We start from the raw sequence: 6,631 nt of genomic DNA, 5'->3' as shown, positions 1-6,631 counted from the left end.
CATATATATTATATATATATATTACATATATATATTATATATATATATGTATATTATATATATATGTTATATATGTTATATATATTATATATATATATTATATATTATATTATCTATATATATATTATATATATATAATATATATTATATACATATTATATTTTATATATATTATATATATATTATATATATACATATATATTATATATATGAATATAATATATATGTAATTTTTTCCCCAGCAGACAGTTTTTAGTCGTCCCTCCCCTTACAGTCGTCCCTCCCCTTACAGTCGTCCCTCCCCTTACAGCCGTCACCTTAAACTGTTCGAGTTGAACATTAGCGAAATGCACTGCCCGCGAAAGACTTGCGAAAATAGCAGGTAATATCCAATAAATTCTATCTCTTATAACTACAGCTCTCAGACAAGATTAAGGCACGATTAATATTTGAAACCTCATGGTAGTTTTCATATCTCTTTACTTGTTTACTCTCTTAAAGGTTCCAACCATTACTGGTTTCAAATTTTGGTGTAAGGCCAGCAGTTTCACGTAAGTCGATTACATCGACCCCAGTACTCATCTGGTACTTATTTTATCGATTCCGAAAGGATGAAAGGTAAAGTCGACATCAGTGGAAATAAAACTCAGAACTTAAGGACGGATGAAATGCCGCTAAACATTTTGCCCGCTATGCTAATGATTCTGCCAGTTCGCCGCTTTCGGTTCCAGCTACTAATAATAATTCTTTCTACTATAGGCACAAAGTCTGAAATTTTGGAAAAGAGATCAAATTAATAACACGATCCCAGATTGTACTAGCTTGCTACTTTCCAGCTGTTATTCGTTTCTGCTATAGGCACTAGGCCTGAAATTTCGAGGAAACGGGTCAATGGATTACATCGACCCCAGTGCTCAACTGGTACTTACTTTATCGATGCCGAAAGAATGAAAGGCAAAGTTGACACCGGCAGAATTTAAACTGAAAACGTAAAGACGAACGAAATGCCGCTAAGCATTTTTCGCGGTGTAATAATGATTCTAGTAGCTTGCTGCCTTCCAGTTATTATTAACAGTATAAACGGGCCTACGCTCCGAGAATTATAAAGAGACCTTTAAACGAAACTAATTAGGAGAAGTTTTCAACGAAAGATTTATTCATAAAAATTAAGTAAAATGAAAAACATTGTAATATTTCAGAAATATTTCAACGCATTTTATCTTTTCTAATAGAAGAAAATAAATACGACACTCAGAAAACAATAACTTCATTGTCAACGTGATCTAGTGACACGTTATGTATTGTTCGAACTATAAGTAAACCAACAACATATTTTCACTTCTCAATCAACTCTTGACTGTGTCACATGTGCTGTCGTGTGTCTCAAAGTATTATCTGTATGTGTGTGTGGGTGTGACTATCTCAATATTGGAGTGTTTCTATTTAATTATTCCTTTTTGTGAGGAAATTGAGTAAGCGAAAAAGCGATAACAGTAATTGCCAAGTCATTTGTCTCTTCCATGAAGGATTGTTCTTTTATTCTTTTACTTCTTTAACCTTGTAGGACTAGTCTCAATACATGACTTAAATGTAGTATTTCAAATAAAGTAGTTTACTCGAGCACTCCGTTATTTTTACTGAACCGATAAGTTACTGTAACGTAAACAAACCAGCACCGATAATTCTTTATTAACGCTTTCGTTCGTTTTTCGAACTCGTCAAGACAAAATCAAAATCAAAATGGTAAATTAAGTACCAGTTGAATACTGGGGTAGATGTTATCGACTTACTCCCTCCCACCAAATTCCAGGCCTTGTGATTATAATAGAAAGGATTATTATTATTATTATTATTATTATTATTATTATTATTGTTGTTGTTGTTGTTGTTGTTGTTGTTATTATTATTATCATCATCATCATCATTATTAGTCATATACATTCAATAGATCAGACTGTTGGAAAAGAAAAGAATCCTAACATCAGGCTACAACAAGTAACCTTAGATGCCAAGAACCCTCCTAAGTATCCTAGCTGTCCCTAAATAACACTGTTTTCTACAGCTGTATTGAACTGGGTTTTATGCCTATTTTCTTTGTCCATCTTTTCAAATCTGTAGGGAAAGTTCCTAATGCCCCTATAACTACTGGGATACATTTTACCCACACTTTCCATAGTCTCTGTAATTCAATAGCTAGGTCCTGGTACTTTGCTATTTTTTTCTATACTTCTCATATTAATTTTTTCATCATTTAGGACTGTAAAGTCAATTATTTGGCACTTTCTATTCTCTTTATCTACTACTACCAAATCAGGCTGTCTAGCTTCTATTACTCTGTCAGTCTGAATGTTAAAATCCCACACAGCTTGCATTTTTTTATTATTATCATCATCATCATCATCATCATCATCATCATCATTTTGATCTTGTGGGACAGACATATCTGTTAACAGACAAGTTCCTCTGCTGTAGTCCTTGATCACAATGTCTGGTCGATCGGAGTCAACTTTTCTCTCTGTTTGTATTGGGAAGTTCCAAAAGATGGTGACACACTCGCCATTTACTACAGCCTCTGGATAGTGTCTGTACCACTTGTCATGGAATTTAATTTTGTAGTATTTACAAGCGTTCCAGTGGATCCACTGCCTTAATCCATCATGTCCTATGAGGTACTCCTTTTCAGTGAGGTCTAGGCAGCCAGAAACGACATGACCAATTGTCTCTGTAAATTTTCCGCAAATTCTGCACGAGGGGTCAGATCCATCTTTAAGGACGTTTGCATAGTAGTTTCTGGTAGGTAAGCTCTGATCTTGCGTTACAATAACAAAACCTTCTGTTTCCCTTTTCAGACCTGTCCCTTGTAGACATTGGTGTGTTAGATTTTGATCAATATCTAGCTTGGACAGGCGGTGAAGGTATTTTCCATGCAGGAGTTCGCATTTCTAGTTGTCTTCGATATTATTCATGCAAGCCTTGTTTGCATTTTATTTGATGTTTTTTTTTGCATCAGTGATAGGTTTGTCACTATTTGAATTTCGTTGGTCTTTCTGATTGTTAATTTCTAAATCATGAGAAGCAATGGTAGGTCTGTCAGTATTTGGGCATCTTTGGTCATTCTTATTGTTAACCTGTAGGCCAAGAGACATTTTAAATTTCTTACTAAGCTTCATGACCAAAGCTTGCTTGGAATCTTCATGCTTTAGTGCAGTTCGTAAAAACACGGCACTTATTGTATTAAAGTACGTTTCTATGTTTATTATTGCTGATTTGAAGGACTGTTCAAGCTGTATCAGGCCTCTTCCACCTATTTTTCTTGAGAGATAAATCCTGTCTACACCTGATTTTGGACGGTGCATTCGGTACCTTGTAAGGATTTTACAGATCTTTCCGTCCATATTCTGCATGTCAGTGAGACTCCGCTTAATGATACCGAAGCTACATGTGGTTACTGGTTTGGCCAAAGAATTGGTCGCATTAATTCTGTTAGCAGCATTTAATTCTGAGTTTAGGACCATTCTTACCTATAGGTAACATTCCTTGTGGATTTTCTCTTTCATTTTAGAGTACTGGATACCATCACTTTCATTGATTCCCAGACATTTGTATACTTCGGATTGGTCTGGGTTTCGAATAGCTGTGGTAGTATCAAGATCTATGTATTCTGCCTTTATGAACTATCCTGCCTTGAAAGTAGCCTTTGCACATTTATCAAATCCGAATTCCATACCTATATCAGAGCTGAATTCTTTGACAATATTCAGGAGCTCTTCTAATTCTTTCTCGTTTTTGGCAAACAGTTTTAGATCATCCATATAGAGCAGATGATTAATTTTCTGGTCAAAGATGTTATACCCTTTCTTAGTATTATTCAGTTGTGTGGATAATGGGAAGAGAGCGAACACTATTCTGAGAGTTTAGTTCAATTTTTAGGACCATTCTGACACGTCTATAATACTCTTTCCCGATCTTCACTTTCATTGATCCGTGTTGAATCCCTTTCCTTTCGTGCACCCCGAGATACTTATAAAACATTCTTGATCCAAGTCCTTGATTGATGTACCTTCAAGTTGAAGTTGGGTCGTGGAATTAGCTGTCAGTTTACCACGTTTGAATGGAGCTTTTGTACATTTGTCAAGACCAAATTCCATATTGATGTCATCGCTGAATTTTTTCACAGTTACTAGTAGCCCTTTCAGATCCTTGTCATCTTTTGCATATAACTTCAGATCATTGTTAACCCTAATCCTAACCCTAACCTTAAGACAGTGAGTTGACAGAATTGTTAGCACGCTAGACAAAGTGCTAAGCTGCATTTCGTCCGTCTTTACGTTCTGGGTTCAAATGCCGCCGGAGTCGATTTTGCCTTACACTCTTTCGAGGTCTATAAAAAAGTACCAACTGAATATTGGGCTCGTTAATATTTCCTAACCCAAGATGAGCGAGAGTCAAAGAGACAATCGATGCAGTGGAAAAAACCCTCCTTCCCTGTTCCAAAGAAGGCCAAGATCATTTTAACTGCGGGAGAGTCGATGGTCTGTTTTGCGGGATGAAAAAAAGGCATTGTGTTTACTGGCTATCTTTAAGAAGGGCACACCAACAATGAAGAGTATTTTGCCAACATATTGGGGCAGTTACGAAAGGCTAAGACCAAGCACCGAGGAAAACTGACGAAAGAGGTCTTGTGCTCCAGCGCAAAAGTTCTTGGGTTTAATGGCTATTGTGCGTTACTGTGGCATTGAACTGGTTGATCACACTCCCTATTCTTCTGATTTGGCCCCTGCCGACTCTCATCCTGTTCCCCAACGCAAAAAAAATACTTGATTCGGAACCAGTATTGCAGTAATGATGACGTTATATTTGCTGTTGACGACTTCTTGTCCAACAGGAGAAAAGATTCTTCACCAATGGGGTCCAAGCACCGCAACACTGATGACATATGTGTTCACCACAAGGGAGCACTATGTTGAAAAATAAACCTCATTTGGTCACATTCCATGAAAATATTTTGGTCAGCCTATGAACTTTTCAGCAGACCCTTGTATGCGTGTATGTTTGTGTGTGTGTGTGTGTGTGTGCGTGCGCGCGTATGTATGTGTGTGTGTGTGTATGTGTGTGTGTGTGTACGTACACACATACATACACACACATGGTAACATACATATTTGTTATTAGCGCCGGAAAAAGTATTAGTCCAAAACAGCAATCTGTATATTATACCCAAAGCAAATATATCATTGAAAGCTTTCTAAACTATGATAGTTGTCATCGGGAATACGTGTATAAGAGATCTTTTTCATGGCCGGTAAAGGGGAGTTGTGAGACGATGAAAGGTTCGGAAGGGAGAAGGACAACAGACATCAAGGCTGGTTGAGAAAATTCGCAGTTTTGTAGATGGAGAACGTTGTGTGTCTACGTATACAGTAAGCATGCAGTTTAGAGTTGGTGTGGTTTCTGTACTCAGAATTAATAATGGAAACACTTTAAAATTTCAAACAAATTAAAGCTGTTACTTTTCAGATATCATCAGAAAAAGGTAATTAAAATTCATTAAAAATCAAGCCTTTCAATAGTATTGAGATCAAAGGACTGCGGTGGCCAGATAAGATGTGCAACTTCGCTAGAATGTTCCTCGTGCCATTCAGTAACAGCTTCAACTGTTTGAATTGGTGCATTATCATCCTGAAAGATTGCGTTCCCTCCGGAAACAGTTCCACAACCATAGGATGAATTTGATCAGATAAAATGCTTAAATAGTCTTTACTATTAATTTGGCCATGAAGGAACACCATTGGGCCGACAGATTTCCAAGATATAGTCCCCCAGATCATCACAGATCGTCCTCCATGTTTAACAGTTAGAAGAAGGCAGTCGGGGTCAAATGCTTCTTTTGGCTGTCTCCACACGTATACTCGGTCAGTGGCCGGAAATAAGGTAAAGGATGACTAATCCGAGAAAATAACATTCTTCCACTACTCTAAGGACCAATCTGTAGTTTTTTACTCCACTCTAAACGCTTTGCACCGTTTGTTTTTGAAAGTAATGGTTTTCTGATTGCAACTCTCCCGTGAAATCCAGCTTTGTGCAGCTCCCGGCGAACAGGTTTTGTGGAAATTGGGTTCTCGAGGTAGTCATTAAGCTCTGGTGTAATTTTGGGAGCAGTACTTTTGTGATCCTTTCTAACAATTCGCGTAAGAGTCCTACGGTCCCTCTCTGAAAGTTTTGGCTTTCTTCCGGAGTTTTGTTTCGACGAGGGGGTTTTCCCCTCTTTCTCAAAGGCTGTCATTACTTTCAAGACAGTAGTTCTTGATACACGAAACATCTTGGCTATTTTCGTTACGCTAGCGCCTGTCATACGAGCACCATCAATTTGACTTCTTTCAAAGTCCGATATATGTGTCATTTTAATGAATTTTAATTACCTTTTTCTAATGATATCTGAAAAGAAACAGCAATTTTAGCTAAACATATTAAGCAACACTATTAATAAATCAAAAATAACATAAAAATAAACAAGCTTTTGACGGTCTTATAGATATTTTAAAATTATGATGTTATGATGCTAGGTGTTTCCATTATTTTGTCCAATCCCTGTATATATATATATACGTATATATATACATATATATATATA

The 6,631-nt window shown here is 36.8% G+C and overlaps 1 protein-coding gene across 2 annotated transcripts in view; it reads right to left on the bottom strand.

Annotated features, from left to right (window-relative positions):
* LOC106877344 (uncharacterized) overlaps window positions 1-6,631 on the bottom strand; it is a 37,503-nt gene that overhangs the window by 16,027 nt on the left and 14,845 nt on the right. The gene's annotated exons all lie outside the window — the stretch shown is intronic.

Source organism: Octopus bimaculoides, chromosome 9 (genome assembly GCF_001194135.2).
Source record: "Octopus bimaculoides isolate UCB-OBI-ISO-001 chromosome 9, ASM119413v2, whole genome shotgun sequence".
NCBI lineage: Eukaryota > Metazoa > Mollusca > Cephalopoda > Octopoda > Octopodidae > Octopus > Octopus bimaculoides.
Note: the sequence above shows the minus strand (reverse complement) of the source record. Positions and strands in the feature narration are given on the sequence as shown.